At 43.0% G+C, this 19,021-nt stretch overlaps 1 protein-coding gene across 1 annotated transcript in view; it reads left to right on the top strand.

Moving 5' to 3' along the window:
* Positions 1-19,021, top strand: part of LOC126474437 (venom carboxylesterase-6-like) — a 138,231-nt gene that overhangs the window by 51,622 nt on the left and 67,588 nt on the right. The window lies entirely within an intron of this gene.

Here is a 19,021-nt window from a genome sequence, read left to right as displayed (position 1 = left end):
GGAGTCTGCCATTAAATACAGTAGGAAGTGAAACTGACAACTGCACAATATGTATAGCACTCAGCTAATGATGGGGAACTTTGGAATCGGTATTGAATTGGATCCATTTCCTGCCCTACACAAAGAACCATGAAATGAAAAACAGTATGGATATTATGTCGTCTTTTACGACTGTATAAAGCCTTATTTCGCCCCAACGCATTTCGCTTAATCTAAAGCATGTTCACTGGTCACCGTAACGATGAGCGTTTCGTTTACATATCGGTTTTACTAAATAATAAACAGTTCTCATTTTTAAAGTGACTGTTTTATAACGTATGTTTCTTGTCGCCTGTATTATTTCAATGCATTCTTCTGTACTCCCACGATATCTGTGAAATTGTGAGAGTGGCTGGGAGACCTTAAAAAAGGAAAGAACAACAAAGAACAAGACTTTAAAGAACAGTACTCACGTCTCATGCTTATGGTTGATAAGAGGATAATAACAGAGGGTCCAGTGGCAATCACACTAGTTACCACCCATAGAGATTACAGTTAGATAAACGAGGTAGAATGAGTATAGGATCAATGTCACTGATAAGGATTTCCAGTGTCATATCACGCACTTGGGCGAACTAAATCTAGGTCATCCCCGTAGTCCTCTCCCCCTGGCGACCGCTTGCATGTGTATGTGGTGTCATCGAGGGGGCCCATTTCCCCCCCCCCCCCCCGTTCCCTCTGTGCCCCTCCCAACCCTCCTGGGTCGATGAGATTCAAGCACTCCCTCCCCCCTCGCTATCTTCATCTTTTATAACTGAGGCACTTTAGTGGGTGGCTTCACTCCGGAACTGCAGAATGAGGAGAGGGGCGACAGGTACCTTGTGTTAATAAAAAATTATTGTAATTACTTTAAGTCACATCACTTGAGGTCTGTTTGTTAATAACAGAATTAAATGTACTTGCTTTTCGCCAGTCAGACATAGGCAGCCCAGGTAAATGTGTAAGTACTCTCATTTTTCGACAATTTTACGCATTCTTCCAAATTTTTTCGTATTTCCCCTTATTTTCCACAATTTTACGTTATTTCCGTATTTTTTCAGAACTTGGCCTAGTTATGTGAGTACCGAGCCACTGCTTTCCATGTCACATGAAAATTGTGTAGCATCAGGTCATGTCAGGACCTCGCGTGAAAGTTCTCGTCTACATCTACATCTACGTGATTACTCTGCTATTCACAATAAAGTGCCTGGCAGAGTGTTCAATGAACCACCTTCAAGCTGTCTCTCTACCGTTTCACTTTCTAACGGCGTGCGGGAAAACCACCACTTAAATTTTTCTGTGCGAGCCCTGATTTCTTTTATTTTATCGTGATGATCATTTCTCCCTATGCAGGTGGATAACAACAGAGTTTTTTGGCAATCGGTGGAGAAAACTGGTGATAGAAATTTCATGAGAAGTTCCCGACGCAACGAAAAACGCCTTTGTTTTAATGATTGCCGCTCCAATTCACGTATCATGTCTGTGGCACTATGTCGCCTATTTCGCTGTAATACAAAACGAGCTGCCCTTCTTTGAAGTATTTCGGGCGGACAAGCGTGATGTCAGCAGTCTCTTTAGTAAACCTGTTGCACTTTCTAAGTGTTCTGCCAATGAATCGCAGTCTTTGGTTTGAACAACCCACAACATTATCTATGTGATCGTTCAAATTTAGGTAAAATGCAAATGCCGTGTGGCTAGGGCCTCCCGTCGGGTAGATCGGTCGCCTGGTGCAAGTCTTTTGAGTTGACGCCACTGCGGCGACTTGCGTGTCGATGGGAATGAGATGATGATGATAAGGATAACACATCACTCAGTTGGAAATCGAACCCTGTCCCCTTCGTACGACACTCCGTCGCGCTGACCACTCAGTTACCGGGGACGGACGTTCAAATTTAGGTGATTTGTAATTGTAATCCCTAAGTATTTAATTGAATTTACAGCCTTCAGATTTGTGTGACTCATCGCGTACTCGAAATTTAGAGGGTATCTTTTAGTACTCATGTGAATAACTTCACACTTTTCTTTATTCAGGGTCAATTGCCACTTTTTGCACCATACAGATATCTTATCTAAATAATTTTGCAGTTCGTTTTGGTCATCTGATGACTTTACAAGCCGGTAAATGACAGCATCATCAGTAAACAATGTAAGACTGCTACTCAGATTGTCTCCTAAGTCGTTAATATAGATCAGGAACATTAGAGAGCCTATAACACTTCCTTGGGGGACACCGGATATTACTGCTGTTTTACTTTATGACTTTCCATCTATTACTACGAACTGTGACCTTTCTGACAGGAAATCACGAGTCCAGTCGCACAACTGAGGCGTTATTCCATAGGCACGCAGTTGGGCTAGAACATTCTTGTGAGGAACGGTGTCGACAGCCTTCTGGAAATCTAAAAATATGGAATCAATTTGACATCCCCTGACGATATCACTCATTACTTCATGAGCATAAAGAGCTAGTTGTGTTTCGCAAGAACGATATTTTCTGAATCCGAGCTATGTGTAAACAAATCGTTTTCTTCCAGCATTTCATAATGTTCGAATACAGTATACGTTCGAAAACCCTACTGCAAATCGACGTTAGTGATATGGGCCTGTAATTCAACGGATTACTCCTACTTTTCTTTTTGGGTATTGGTGTGACTCGAGCAATTTTCCAGTCTTTATGTACGGATCTTTCTGTGAGCAAGCGGCTGTATATAATTGCTATGTATGGAGCTATTTTATCAGCATACTCTGAGAGGAACCTGACTGGTATACAATCTGGACCGGATGCCTTGCCTTTTTAAAGTGATTTAAGCAGCTTCGCTACACCGAGGATGTCTACTTCTATGTTTCTCATCTTGGCAGTTGTTCTTGATTGGAATTCAGGAATATTTACTTCGTCTTCTTTGGTGAAGGAGTGTCGGAAAACCGTGTTTTATAGCTCTGCTTTAGTGGCACTGTCATCAGTGACTTCGTCGTTGTTATCACGCAGTGAAGGTATTGATTGCGTCTTGCCACTGGTGTGCTTCATGTATGACCAGAATCTATTTGGATTCTCTGCCAGATTCGAAGACGTAGTTTCGTTGTGGAAATTATTAAAAGCATCTCGCGCTATTTTTCGATCTCCTGTAAAAGTTTTGCTAATTTTGTGGATTTTGGTTTCTTTTAAATTTGGCATGCTTCTTTCGCTGCTTCTGCAACAGCGACCCCTTTTGTGTACCATGGGGGATCAGTACCATCACTTCTCTCAATTGCTGTCCATACTATATCTTTGAAATAATTCCACAGCTTTTCTATGCTTATATGGCCAGTTTAGAAGGAACGAAGACTGTCTCTTAAAACGGCGTTAAGAGCATCTTTATCAGCTTTTTTAAATACATATACTTTACGTTGCTTTTTGATGGTTGTAAGTGCTACGGCTTTCTGCTTAGCAGCAACTGCGTTGTGGTCGCTAATCCCTGTATTCGTCACGGTGCTCCCTATTTGTCCAGGAGTATTTGTTGCTAAGAAGTCAAGTATGCTTTCGCAACCATATACGCTTCGAGTGGGCTCATGAACTAATTGTGTTCAAAATAATTTTCTGAGAAAGCATTCAGTACAATTTCGGATGACGTTTTATGCCGCCGGCTTTAAACGTGTAATTTTTCCAGCATGTCGAGGGTAGATTGATGTCACCACTCGGCTCTGCAGCAAAGGACCACAGTCGGTTCTATCGACGATGCTGCAGATGGTGAGTTTCGCTTTAATCTCGCGAGCAAGACTGGCCGTCTTTACCATTTCCGCTAGCCGACCAAAACCAGAGAGAACCTCCACCGAACCAAAGTGACACACGTCACTGGTACCGACATGAGCCACTACCTGCAGTACTGTATGAACTGGGTACCTGTTTTAAATGCGGCTCAAGTCTTCTTTGAACCTTTCAGCAACTATATCTTCTGTGTCGGGGGTTCGGTAAAACGATCCAATTAATAGTCTAGTCCGATGGTCAAGTATAACCTCTAACCATACTATTTCGCAGGAACTATCAACTTCAATTTCAGTAAAAGGCAAACTACTTCTGATAACAATAAATACTCCACCACCAACTGTATTTAATCTATCCTTTATGAACACTGTTAGATCGTTTGAAAAATTTCGGCTGAACTTATATCCGGTTTAGCCAGATTTCTGTACCCATAACTATTTGAACTCCAGTGCTTTCTATTAGGGCTTGGAGCTCTGGCTCTTTCCCAACACAGCTACGACAATTTACAACTACAATACCGACCATATCAACAACTAACCTTTTAGACCGACGCCTTTTCTGTGGTTCCCTGGCTCACTAACCTAAAAAAAACACCTAGTCCCTTCCACACACTCCCTCCTACCCTTGTAGCTGCTTCCTGTGTGTACTGGAGTCCTGACCAACTAAGCAGAACCCGGAAACCCACCACCAGATGGCGCAAGTCAAGGAAGCTGCAGCCTACACGGTCACAGAACCTCCTGAGCCTCTGATTCAGACCCTCCACTCGGCTCTGCAGCAAAGGACCACAGTCGGTTTTAACGACGATGCTGGAGATGGTGAGTTTCGCTTTAATCTCGCGAGCAAGACTGGCAGTCTTTACCATTTCCGCTAGCCGACCAAAACCAGAGAGAACCTCCACCGAACCAAAGTGACACACGTCACTGGTACCGACATGAGCCACTACCTGCAGTTGGCTGCACCCTGCACTCTTCATGGCATCTGGAAGCACCCTTTCCACATCCTGAATGACTCTCCCCAGAATGCACTCAGTGTGCACACTGGCTTCCTTCCCCTCAAAAATGGCTCTGAGCACTATGGGACTCAACTGCTGAGGTCATTAGTCCCCTAGAACTTAGAACTAGTTAAACCTAACTAACCTAAGGACATCACAAACATCCATGCCCGAGGCAGGATTCGAACCTGCGACCGTAGCGGTATTGCGGTTCCAGACTGCAGCGCCTTTAACCGCACGGCCACTTCGGCCGGCCTCCTTCCCCTCCTTGGCAGGCATGTTCCTAAGGGGCCCCATCACGCGCCTAACGTTGGAGCTCCCAACTAATGCCAGCACGGTAACTCAGCGTGTTCAGAGAGTTAGCTGCCCTTTGTAATAAAAAAAAACTGAGTTAATGGATCAACGACGAACTGAAACGGATGTCTTGCGGCGTCCGCCCCGAGCAGATACAACGAACGAAAACGAATAAAATGAGATTTAAAAAAAAACTACTAGCATACCCACCCTCTGTGAATGCGCAGACCTTGAGGGTTGAGAAGCTTCCTCTGGAACAGGGTGGACGACTGCATCCAGCTCAGTGACATCGTCAGCCACAGATAACGCCAATTACCTGTTCGTCAAACGAACTGGGGAGGCCCTACGATCGGCCCCTCAGAAAGTTTTTCGCTGCCTGCCAGACTTTGAAATGATCTCCCACTCGACCACAAAAGGAGGGTCAACTTCAGTGCAGGCAGTACCCGGGGCGGATACAGCAGTGGACCGATCAGTTGACACGTGGGACGTGCTCGACGTCCCTTGCATCCCCGCGTCCAACCCCTGACAGTGATGCCGCTTGGCAGCAGCCTCAAGCTGTGTGATGGAAGGCAATGTAGCCTGGAGCTGCGAGCGAAGGGTCCCCAACTCAGCTTGCATCTGTATACAGCAGTCGCAGTTTCTATCCATTACTGCAGTCGCTCCTGTTTGAAGCTCGTAAAAATATGTAATAAACGAATGGTGTACTTGATTCATTAGCAGCAGGAATTCGAAGTGCTTTCTTACTAACGGTCTAAACGACATTGAGCTACACTAACCAAAACAAACAAAATCCTGTATGATACGAGGCTCGATAAGAATGGCAGTACTGTACTATACGCTGTTATTAAAATAAAAGTTGTGTCATGTCATGTCAATTTTACATCAACGTCATGTCAATGACATGATGCCTCGGCCAATCACAAAAAAATGGTTCAAATGGCTCTGAGCACTATGGGATTTAACATCTGTGGTCATCAATCCCCTAGAACTTAGAACTACTTAAACCTAACTAACCTAAGGACATCACACACATCCATGCCCGAGGCAGGATTCGAACCTGCGACCGTAGCAGTCGGCCAATCACAGTTCAGCAGCACGTGTCCACACGTATCAGAATTATTTATCGCTGCTGTCACTAGACCACTATTGTGCATGACATCATGGTGTATGTGTTAGAAATGAACCGTTTCCCTATTGGTGATAATAATGGCGTCACGATGTATTAATGACGTTATAGCAAATACTATAAGCACTGCAGTTTTACCAATTTCCGACCAAAGATGTAGGAAATACAACTTGATAGATAACCCTGCTAAGCCAACATTATCTTGCTAAAAGTAGCACGTTGTTGCAATAATGATGTAATTGTAAATTTATGACGTCATAGTAAAATTTTTATTTTATTTACATGTCAAGTTCCGTAGGACCAAATTGAGGAGCAAAACTCCAAGGTCATGGAACGTGTCAGTACATGAACTTACAACATAAAAGTAATAACAGATAAAAATAAATGTTCGTGAACCTGAAAGAAATCAGTCCATAAGTTTAAACAAACGCTATCAGCCTTACATCTGAGGTTTATCAATATCCAAGTGAAGATTCTGAGTGTACAAAAAGTAGCACACTGCTACAAAATACGCACCTAGAGAGGTGACGAATATGTCCAGCGAAATGAGTCATGGCTATAAGATAGAGCACAATTTTTTGCCACTACCATAGCTGCCGACCCCAAGGCCGCGAAGAAGAGTTTCTGCCCAACACCCATCATCCGACCAGGATTTTCGGGGAAATTTGCACAATTTACGTGTAATCGCCTCAGATGCGACTGTGCTGGCTGATGGTTGGAAGAAAAAGCTGTTGCGAAAAAGGTTACACCAGGCAGAATCATCCCACCCATGACAAACAGATCCAAACACATCCCTGGAAATACGTGGACTCTGTTGCTGATCAGCGTCAAACACTCCCCTCCCCTTTTCTCTCTGGAGCTCTTAGAACTAAGGTGCCCCAGCCATCATTCTTTCAAAACTAGCGCTTGTACACGGGTGGCATCAGCCTCGGTCAGCCACAGTTACCAGGCAGAAGGAAAAGGTGTCTAACCTACCGCAACATGATATGAACTATCGCAGTATTACAGTGTGACATCACTGTAAGACTTGTAAATAATCCAAAGCGTATAGAATCGTCGCCGACGAACAAATAAAACTGAGCAATGAACATAGCGCAGAAAAAGCGCTATTTCTACATATGAAGTTATCGACTGGCTGAGGTCGCCACTTCTGTCGCTATACAATAAATGCGATTTTAGAGAGAGCTGCAGAGTTCGCATATCATATGATGATAAGCCGATTCTCCAGACACACACATGTTATTTGAATTCATCTTCCACAAACAGGAAGCAACTTACGAATAACACACGTACAATGACTGCATGCAGATCACCACCATATCTTCTCGAATACCACAATCGCCTCCAGTGAACGCTGCTTCCATCACCACCGTGAGTCTCCAGATAGCTTAGAGGATTACACCTGTCGATGTAACGGTGCTCCTCGCATACGTGAAACGTCTAGCCCTGTGGAAGATCCACAACGTGTTGACACTGGATGTCAGTAACGGGCAGAAACCGTCCTATGGAAAACTGATAAATGAGGTCCCTACGCACTGTGATAGAGATCCATGCGTGTTCTCTGAATCAGTCAATGAACTCGGAATGAAGGCGACCTCAAAAAAGTAGCCGTGAGCTGCTGAATTTACACGTACGCTATTATTAAGAAAAATACGACGATATCTTCTGTCAAATAAAATGTATAATTTTGGTAGCAAATACATTCCAACACGTACCCATCATCAAGCGCAGTATGTTGGACGCTAAGATTTTACCACGAATCCTCCTCTCTCATGGTTCTCATATATCGCCAGAACTGCAGAAGGTCACAACACCGTCATTCAAGATGATGCATACGTCGGCTAATATCAGAGTCAATTTGATATTCTGATGCTGCCAAGAGGAGTCCGTAGATAGGATATTACTAAATTTTTGTTTTAGTTCTCTTCTATGATGGTCTATGTAAGAATTATTTTGGAAATAGCTCATAACTCTTGCATGTAAAGAATTCCTCTTACAGATAACTAACCTATGGGTAATTTATTTTTCGAATATAACTTTAAGGTAATAATATAACACAGCTATTAATCATAAGCGTAATTATTCTCAATAGGGAATGTGGCGAATGTCATGATTCTCAGCGCATGATAAAAGAGAAGCCCATTGGGAGAAAAAAATTCTAGAAGTTTAAGGATGTCATGGAACCTTAGTTGTAAGACTACAGACCAATGCATGCAACTATATCCATAGCCTTACAAGACGACATGTTCGTCACGTTACTTCGCGTATGCGTTATTCACTTCTACGTATTATAAGTGAATCACGTCACTTCCTGTAATACATCTCATCTATTAACGCAACCTGTTATGGGCCTCAGACCGACGATCAAATCACGCGAGCAGTCCTCTTTTCTTTTCTCTCTTTTCTTTTACTTAAAAAATGTCGGAAAACGTGTCGAATCAATTCCCGAAACGTAGTATGTAAGTGATAAATAATTACAGACTAGATTATTCATAATGGATAATCACTGGTATCTTTGACAGAATAGTGATATTAGCATGACAGTATGGAGCTGTGTCGCACTTCCAGATAGACACTAAAGGGTGAAAGGAACTGGTACAGGCATGCGTATTCAAATATAGCGGTATGTAAACAGGCAGAATACGGCGCTGCGGTTGGCAACGCCTATTGTAAGACGCAAACATCTGGAGCAGGTGTTACATCGGTTACTGCTGCTACAATGGCAGATTGTTAAGATTTAAGTGAGTTTTAACGTGGTGTTACAGTTGGAGTACGAGGGATAGGACACAGCATATTAAAGGTAGCGATGAAGTGATGATTTTCCAGTACAACCATGTCACGAATGTACTGTATCAGGAACCCGGAAAACATCAAATCTTTGACATCGCTGCCACCAGAAAAAGATTCTCCAAGAAACGGACCAACCACGACTGAAGAGAGTCGTTCAACGTGACAGAAGTGCAACGCTTCCGAAAATTGCAGCAGATTTCGATGCCAGGCCATCAACAAGTGTCAACGTGCGAACCATTCAACGAAACATCATCGATATGGGCTTTCGGAGCCGAGGGCCCAGTCGTGTACCCTTGATGACAGCACGACACAAAGCTTTACGCCTCGCCTGGGCCCGACAACACCGTCATTATACTGTTGATAACTAGAAACATGTTACCTCTCGGACGAGTCTCGTTTCAAATTGTATCGAGCGGACGGGCATGTACTGGTATGGAAACAACCTCATGAATCCATAGACCCTGCATGTCATAAGAGGACTGTTCAAGATAGTAGAGGTTCTGTAATGGTGGGGCCCCCGATACGTCTAGAAACGACTCTGACAGGAGACACGTACGTAAGCATCCTATCTGATACCTTGCGTCCATTCATGTCCATTGTGCATTCCGACACAATTGGGCAATTAAAGGAGGACAATATGCCATCCCAAACATCCACAATTGCTACAGAGTGACTCCAGGAACACCCTTCTGAGTTTAAACACTTCCGCTGGGCACCGAACTCCCCAGCATATATGGGATGCCTTGCAACGCGCTTTTCAGAAGAGATCTCCACCCCGTCGTACTCTTATGGATTTGTCGGCAGCCCTGCAGTATTAATGGCATCATTTCCTTCCACCACTACTTCAGACATTAGTCGAGTCCACGCCACGTCGTATTGCGGCACTTCTGCGTGCTCTCGTGAGCCCTATACGATGTTAGGCAGGTGTACCAGCTGCTTTGTCCCATCAGTTTAATATTATGTGTTGTAGAAGTGCGTGCTGAAAAGCAATGCCTCTGAATTTTTAATGTGAAAACATTTTAAATAAAACAAACATTATTAACGTTCAGACCTTTATTTTTCATTTACACATTTTTGCAGCCTTCTGTCACTAGAAGACTCAGAATTGTAGCATATAACATGGCGTTGTGTAACAAAACTATATTTGTGAGTAAACAGTGTGCTGTAATTGAGTTTCGAATTCTAAAAGTTCGTCCACACCTGGACCACCATCTCCTCAGCATAACAATGCCAGGCCACGGCCGGGCCCTGCGACATCTGGAACAATCTAACGCCTTTTGTTCACTTTCACCGACCATCCTCCATACAGTCCTGACTTGGCCCCATCCGACTATCATATGTTCCCAAAACTTAAAGAACACCTTCGAGGACCTCACTTTGGTAGTGATCATGCGGTGCAAAGTTAATAACTGCGGTAAATAATCCCCCTCGCCTGCTTGTGAAGCACTTCCATTTATTGCAGTCACCTAATTGGTTTATTCGCACTTAAACATTTACAGAAACACATTCACAGCTATACTGCTACAAGAAATAAAAAGAAAACAAAAAGTGACAGTTGAATGAATAATTCGGCTGCACAGCACGAGTGCATCATGTAGGAGCGAGATCCTCGCTGCCTAGCTGTTATACGCTGCTAGCTGCTAGGAAAGAGAATGAATATTATTGGCTGTCAGTGGTCAGTGGAGGGGGATGCGCAGAACGGCTGCAAGCTGGGCCGTCTTCCTACATGACGCAGACTTTAGTGCTTGCACCACTGTTGGTTGGTTATCACGACCATTTCCACGTATCTCAAAATGTGGTCTATAGATGCAATTACATAAGTGTTACCTGCGGGTGTTTTGTTGAAAGGACCTAAGAAATCAGTCGTGAGCAACTGAAATAGTGCTAATGCTTCAGATAACCTTGGCAGTGGGAATCCTGTGTGACATAGATTTACTTTCTGTGTGCACTAATTGGAGTTCCGCACATATTGGTCCATGTCTGCCTTACCATTCCTCCACCAGTACTTCTCTGCTACCTTCCTGTTAGTAGAACTACATCCTCCATGACCTTCTAATATGTGATTATGTACCTCCTTTAATACTTTACCTCTCAATGTTGTTGGTACCAACAGCCATGTTCCCAATTTACTTTCTTGCACACTAGCCAATCCTGCCCAGTAAACTGCGACTATTTACAAGATTCTTTACATTTGTCATCCACTCTTTATATTTGTCATTCATCTTCTGTGCTGCATGTCCTTCCTTAAGCTCGTTACCTTCTATCTGCAACACCACAAGGTTCCTACTCAATCCATCTACATTCCTGTGTTTATTTTCAGCTTTATGAATGATATAAAAACCAAATTCACTCAAATGTACTGCCCATCGTGACTACCTACTAAACGGATCTTTCACCCCAGCAACCACTTCAGTGCTGCATGATCTGTTATCACTGGAAACTTCTTTCCATAGAGATAACACTTGAAGTAGATTATTCCATCAATAAGGCTCAACATTTCCTTTTCCATCATGGAGTAGTTCTTGTTGGCTGACTTTATCTGCCCCGTGCATATGCGAACAGATGTCCCATACCGTCAACCTCCTGACTTAATACAACTGATTGCAAGGTAGGCCATATCACGTGGCAAGATTAATTCGTTATTGGAATTTGTAAACCCTAAGACAGGACTCTCTGTAAAAGCTACATTCAGTTTCTCAAAAACACGCTCACAATCCGACCTATCAACGCTCTATCTTTCTTTAGAAATTGCGTTAATGGTCTGACAATATCTGCAAATCCATTTACAAAGCCTCTACAAGGAACGATTGGAATTCCTTCACAGACTCAGGTACAGGAAATTTACGTACAGCAGTAACTAACTTTGGGTTGCGTCTTAACCCCATCCTTACTAATTATATTACCAAGGATACCACTTCTTGTAACACAAAATTTCTCTTCTCTGTACTCAACGTTGAATTTGCAGCAGGAATACCTCGATTAGGCATTGTATGTGCTGCTCCATGTCACTTACAAAGACGATTAAGTCATCAAGACACACCAAGCACAGAAGTTTTAAGTCCATTGCTGAAAAAATACTTTCACTGGCCTAAACAGTATCTGTTCGTTGTAATGTTCAGAAAAGGGTTGTTCAGAAAGGAGTAGGCCTCCATCAGTCGTGGCATTCAGGTGTCAATAATCACAACAAAATCTGTATTTTCGTGATCCATCTGCTGACTGTTTGTGTACGATGACAATTCCGCCCCCCCCCCCCCCCCCCTCTTCAGGGGCTATCACTTTCCTCAATAATCCCATCCTTAACTCGTGAGCAATGAATTTCTCCAGAATCGGTTGCAGATATCTCAGTACCCTACACGGTTCGTGGTAAACTGGTGATTCATTCCCTGTTGTATTCAGTGCTGTGTAAAATACGTTGCTGGTACACACCCTTTTGGAAGAAAAAAGTGATTGAATTACACCTATTCCTTATCAGTCTTCTTTAAGCTGTTACTTTCCCTTCTAAAGCAGTTTGAATGATGTTTGGCTTTTGTTTGTAGCTGACACACACCTTTTTCCACTCTTCCTCCTCCAGGTTATCCACATTAGTGGTTGACAACCCCTTTGTTAACCTGAAATCCTCAACACTGAAATTATCCACCAACACAGGTACAATTTCTTCCCATTTAGCTCTTGTACGTATATAGGACATTTCCAGGGGCAGATGTGGATTCTGACCACAATCTATTGGTTATGAACTGTAGATTAAAACTGAAGAAATTGCAAAAAGGTGGGAATTTAAGGAGATGGGACCTGGATAAACTGACTAAACCAGAGGTTGTACAGAGTTTCTGGGACAGCATAAGGGAACAATTGACAGGAATGGGGGAAAGAAATATAGTAGAAGACGAATGGGTAGCTCTGAGGGATGAAGTGGGGAAGGCAGCAGAGGATCAAGTAGGTAAAAAGATGAGGGCTAGTAGAAATCCTTGGGTAACCGAAGAGATATTGAATTTAATTGATGAAAGGAGAAAATACAAAAATTCAGTACGTGAAGCAGGCAAAAAGGAATACAAACGTCTCAAAAATGAGATCGACAGGATGTGTAAATGGCTAAGCAGGCACGGCTAGAGGACAAATGTAAGGATGCAGAGGCTTATCTCACTAGGGGTAAGATAGATACAGCCTACAGGAAAATTAAAGAGACCTTCGGAGAAAAGAGAGCCACTTGTATGAATATCAAGACCTCAGATGGAAACCCAGTTCCAAGCAAAGAGGGGAAAGCAGAAAGGTGGAAGGAGTATATGGAGGGTCTATACAAGGGCGATGTTCTTGAGAACAATATTATAGAAATGGAAGAGGATTTAGATGAAGATGAAATGGGAGATACGATACTGCGTGAAGAGTTTGACAGAGCACTGAAAGACCTGAGTCGAAACAAGGCCCCGGGAGTAGACAACATTCCATTAGAACTACTGACGGCCTTGGGAGAGCCAGTCATGACAAAACTCTACCATCTGGTGAGCAAGATGTACGAGACAGGCGAAATACCCTCACACTACGAGAAGAATATAATAATTCCAATCCCAAAGAAAGTAGGTGTTGACAGATGTGAAAATTACCGAACTATCAGTTTAATAAGTCACAGCTGCAAAATACTAACACGAATTATTTACAGACGAATGAAAAAACTGGTAGAAGCTGACCTCGGGGAAGATCAGTTTGGATTCCGTAGAAATGTTGGAACACGTGAGGCAATACTGACCTTACGACTTATCTTAGAAGGAAGATTGAGGAAAGGCAAACCTACGTTTCTGGCATTTGTAGACTTAGAGAAAGCTTTTGACAATGTTGACTGGAATACTCTCTTTCAAATTCTGAAGGTGACAGGGGTAAAATACAGGGAGCGAAAGGCTATTTACAATTTGTACAGAAACCAGATGGCAGTTATAAGAGTCGAGGGGCATGAAAGGGAAGCAGTGGTTGGGAAGGGAGTGAGACAGGGTTGTAGCCTGTCCCCGATGTTATTCAATCTGTATGTTGAGCAAGCAGTAAAGGAAACAAAAGAGAAGTTTGGAGTAGGTAATAAAATCCAGGAAGAAGAAATAAAAACTTTGAGGTTCGCAGATGACATTGTAATTCTGCCAAAGACAGCAAAGGACTTGGACGAGCAGTTGAACGGAATGGACAGTGTCTTGAAAGGAGAATATAAGATGAATATCAACAAAAGCAAAACAAGGACAATGGAAAGTAGTCGAATTAAGTCTGGTGATGCTGAGCGTATTAGACTAGGAAATGAGACACTTAAAGTAGTAAAGGAGTTTTGCTATTTGGGGAGCAAAATAACTGATGATGGTCGAAGTAGAGAGGGTATAAAATGTAGACTGGCAATGGCAAGGAAAGCGCTTCTGAAGAAGAGAAATTTGCTAACATCGAGTATAGATTTAAGTGTCAGGAAGTCATTTCTGAAAGTATTTGTGTGGTTTGTAGCCATGTATGGAAGTGAAACATGGACAATAAATAGTTTGGACAAGAAGAGAATAGAAGCTTTCCAAATGTGGTGCTACAGAAGAACGTTGAAGATTAGGTGAGTAGATCACGTAACTAATGAAGTATTGAATAGGATTGGGGAGAAGAGAGGTTTGTGGCACAACTTGACTAGAACAAGGGATCGGTTCGTTGGACATGTCCTGAGGCATCAAGGGATCACAAATTTAGCATTGGAGGGCAGCATGGAGGATAAAAATCGTAGAGGGATACCAAGAGATGAATACACTAAGCAGATTCAGAAGGATGTAGGTTGCAGTAGGTACTGGGAGATGAAGGAGCTTGCACAGGATAGATTAGCATGGAGAGCTGCATCAAACCAGTCTCAGGACTGAAGACCACAACAACAACAACGTATATAGCACTTCTTTTCACTAAGCAACCTGTCTGATCTAGCAGTTTTCCTACTATCAGTGGTTTCGCCACACACAGATCCTTACCAGTAAACTAGACTTAACGTTAACCCAATGCACTTTCCTAGTATCCTTAGATACACAATTGTGTCAAATGAGATTTCGTGTATCCATTGTTTCAGTGGTTTGTCATATGTGATAGACTCCCCTTGTGACATTGCTCCACTGGCAACAGTTTTGCCAACTGAAAATTTTTTCTGTCTGGCTCCACTGTGCATTACCAAAGACAGATTTTGGCACATTGTTAGTGCAAGGAATCTTACACCAGAATCATTTCATAGCCCTCAGTTACATGTGGCTCTAATTCTACATATTGTCTGACCTGAACCAAAACTAGGCAAAACTCTATGCCCATCAATCCCAATGGTGTGACATCCTTATCCCTCACACACAGTCTATACCGTGACGAGTTCCACTGTCTATATTCCACCAGGTTCCCAGTGCCAACTCACAAATGCGGCCCTGTCTCCAATAACATCCCGCAATTCTTCTTCCACACTGACCCTTCTACTGTACACCTATCCTAACCTAACCACCTCTGCATACGACTCTGTAGTATCACATTTTACTGGGATTACCCACAGGTGGACCTGGAGTTTCCTTTGGCGTTTGAAACTTGTTTCGTCGCTAGTTCCCTGTCTCTGAAGCTACTGTTGCCACGTTTCTGACCTTCAACCCTGTTTCCACTGTTTTGTGGCTGGCGATATTGCTTCTTCACATGCCCATCTGCCTATATCCATAACAACTTCTACCTGCTCAAGACACTGCCTGCCTTATTGGCAATCCAGTCGATACATCAATTTCCTCACATTCCACTGCCAACCTGAAAGCTGACTGCGAATCAGTTCCAAGCTTTATTCACACTCTTCTCGACATTTCCGAAGTGTTCTCTAAAATGTCTGGCTCCGCTCTGCTCCATAACCCCTTGAACTAACCCACTTTTAAATTCTTCAAATGTTTCAGCTCCCTTGACAGCCTGTGTATAACCCCCATGTCTTTTGTCTCTCCAGTTCATATTCATTTTGCTATCCTCAAACATTCTCCATCAGACCATCCTTCCATCTCCCACCAAAAACGCTTGCACACTCTCAATTGACTTACAAGAGAAGGGAGAAATTGCAGATGACAAATATATATATTTCACAGTGTTCCCAACTGACCACAGAATGCCTCATAGTTTTCTATAAATTGTGCTGTCCCTTTTCAGTAAAATACACATGCCTCTGGCTCTGACACTCCTTGCGTCCCTGACTCTCCCAAAGCCTTGATCTTCTCATTACTCATATTGGAACACTAACAATCATAAAACACACAAATTAAAATACTTTAACTTAATTCTTACGTCTTGCCAACTTGATTCCCAGCACTGTATAGCATGTGCCATAATGCTTACACACTACTGCTACTGTTTCTGTACATGGTGCTGAACGATCTTCCAAGTTATGCTGCATACATCAGATAGGTACTAGTGTATCTTGTCCCTCATTACCTCTAAGGTGTAACAAATTCAACACTTTTTAAAAAATCCACCCTAGAAAAAGAATTGTAATGAAGCATCTTCTCCATGGCAAAGATACTTCAACAACAATTAAATTTCTTGACTCACTGTATCAAAGACCATAGATTGAGACATTCCACTGAAAAGGCAAGTTGTAAGAGACTGGTGGAGATGGGTTGGGGCGGAGGGGGGAGGGTGCCTCATGAAAATTAACCGGCCTGTAATTCCATACGCTCTCTTATGGTACCCCACAATAGCACTACACAGAAAGCCGCAACTTGATAGAGGAATTTGATGGCCTCCTGCATGTTACTGTTCCGCAGTGCTGACAGAATGCAGCATTGGCTTTTCAGTGGCCTATGACGTAGCTGCTTCCGTCATTGGCGACTACAACTCCAGGCAGCTTCGGCCAGCTGCACCCATGTGTATTGTGGTGCGACTCATGCACCCAACGCTGTCTAAAAGGCGCAACACCGGTGAAATAGTGACACTGACCCACTGGCCCCCAGTCACTGGCCGACGAGTTTGTTTTCCAGGACAACCAGGACCAACCTAGTGGCAGCCCCAGGTCCTGCCGTCTCACTGCAGACCACCCTGATGCAGTATCAAGCTGTGCTTCGTGAACAGCATTCCAGATGGCGAAAGGTGACGCAGCCCCTAAGTAGAAGTGACTTACTATAAAATATCGAAGTATTTGTATGCCTCATAGCTGTGCTTGTTTGGGCTTTGCTAAGCCTTTGCTGCACATGTATTTCTACAGTGGAAATGCTTATTTTTTTGCGATGACGTATGTACATATCTGAGGATTTTGAAGTCTGACATGTACTGACGCGAAATCTGTGGAAGTATCACTTAAAAATGGCCCGAAGGTTGAAATAGCAACTGTGAAATAAATAATTTCTACAGTCAACCGTGAATATGACGCCCTTTGGAAAAATCTACGTGACTGTGAACACTGACCATGAGAAATTAATCAATGCACTAAACGGCCGTCAGTGTGGAAAAGATTATGCTATCCACCACTTGGGTACTGCTGTGCCAACCGTTTCCACACCCTGCCAGGCTGGCTTGCCTCGCAACATTGCGAAGCCTACATTAAATTTTGTTAAGCATAACACCTGTATTTGTGCGTGGATGGTGCTACTGCAGTTCACTTCCAACTTCATGCATTTATGATCAAATATGGTCGTTGTGCAACAATAATAAAATCATGTTCTCAGACTTGGCTATATACGAAGTATCCACCGCTCACGATGTGGCTCACGAATTGATTACACGAATAGTCTGCCACACACTTCTCTCGTAAGCAAGTGCTTTGTTGAATCTGCATCCTTGTAATGCTTGTACATCCCATACTGATTTAGAAATGAAGTTTACTTGTGGTGAATTTATGACCAAATATGCAACGTATAATTCTCTAATACCACTGTCAGTATGCCTGTTCGCTATTTCGTGTGACCTGTATTGCTTCTGATTACCTGAAATGTGTGTACTTCCGCACAGTTCAACAGCAATTACTTTCATTCTCTGCACGCTGTTGGGCTAGATCCAATCTCAGTCTTCTTAGTATTCCTAAATGTGTAAAACACGCACTGGAACTCATTTGTAGCATGGTGTATGATCAGAATGACCACCTTCAGCACATGATTTTTACAGATGGTTATTCTTCGTACCAGTAGCAAAATCTTATCGATAATGGTCATGATGACAGAACTTAGTAACATGATCTTTTGGTACTACCTTTCAAACGTTACTGGATTTGCAATCCACATACACTATTTTTATGCAATATGCATAACCCAAGGCTACGGGGTCGTGTGTAGATCCAGCAACGGCAAGCAACAATGTATGCGTAGTCTAGTTGGCATGCACAAACGAACACTTAGTGGTGTATATTTATTATTGAAGTATCAGTCCTGATGTCCCTAAAAATGCGAGATATTATCCCGAGCCCAATAACCATATGGAAAAACTTGATGTTACTCTAGCATATAGGGTATCCGTCATTTATGAATATCGTTATGCATATCGTTTTAAGTGAAACTAAGACGTGTCTAACTCAGACTTAGGAACTTATTCGAGTGCCTATGCACCCTCTGAATCAAAATTATTGCTGGATAGATAACATTTAGTATTATACAGGACAAACTGTGCTTAGTCTATTGTTCGTACTGGTAGTTTTTAGTTTCTAGTGGAATAGAATAGATATATAATCATCTAGGTGGTCGGTAAATACCGCGAATCAGCCCCTGCGGGAATTCCATCTGGGTCGCGGTACGGATCTCGCTATCCGGACAGACAGCCTCATATTTAGGATTACTGTCCTGTGTTGGCTGTGTGGGAAATTAGGTATGGCCTCTCTGGACATACGCACTGGGTGCCCTTTGCAGTCCCGAGACGCAAGGCAGAGATCTGGGTTGTAATCTCTTCGTCTGGCGACAGATCTGAAAGTTCTCAAATTCTTGGAATCATAAACCAGGCATAGCTTTTCGTTTTCAGCCCAGTCGCTGAGCACAATACCACGTTCATTGTTGCAAGCATAGGACCAATGACCATCGTGACTATTAAAATCTCCATCATAAATCGATGGGTGGACAGTGATCGGCAGAGCATCCACGGCACACTTGGT

This window comes from Schistocerca serialis, chromosome 4, assembly GCF_023864345.2.
Source record: "Schistocerca serialis cubense isolate TAMUIC-IGC-003099 chromosome 4, iqSchSeri2.2, whole genome shotgun sequence".
In the NCBI taxonomy this organism is placed as follows: domain Eukaryota; kingdom Metazoa; phylum Arthropoda; class Insecta; order Orthoptera; family Acrididae; genus Schistocerca; species Schistocerca serialis.
Note: the sequence above shows the minus strand (reverse complement) of the source record. Positions and strands in the feature narration are given on the sequence as shown.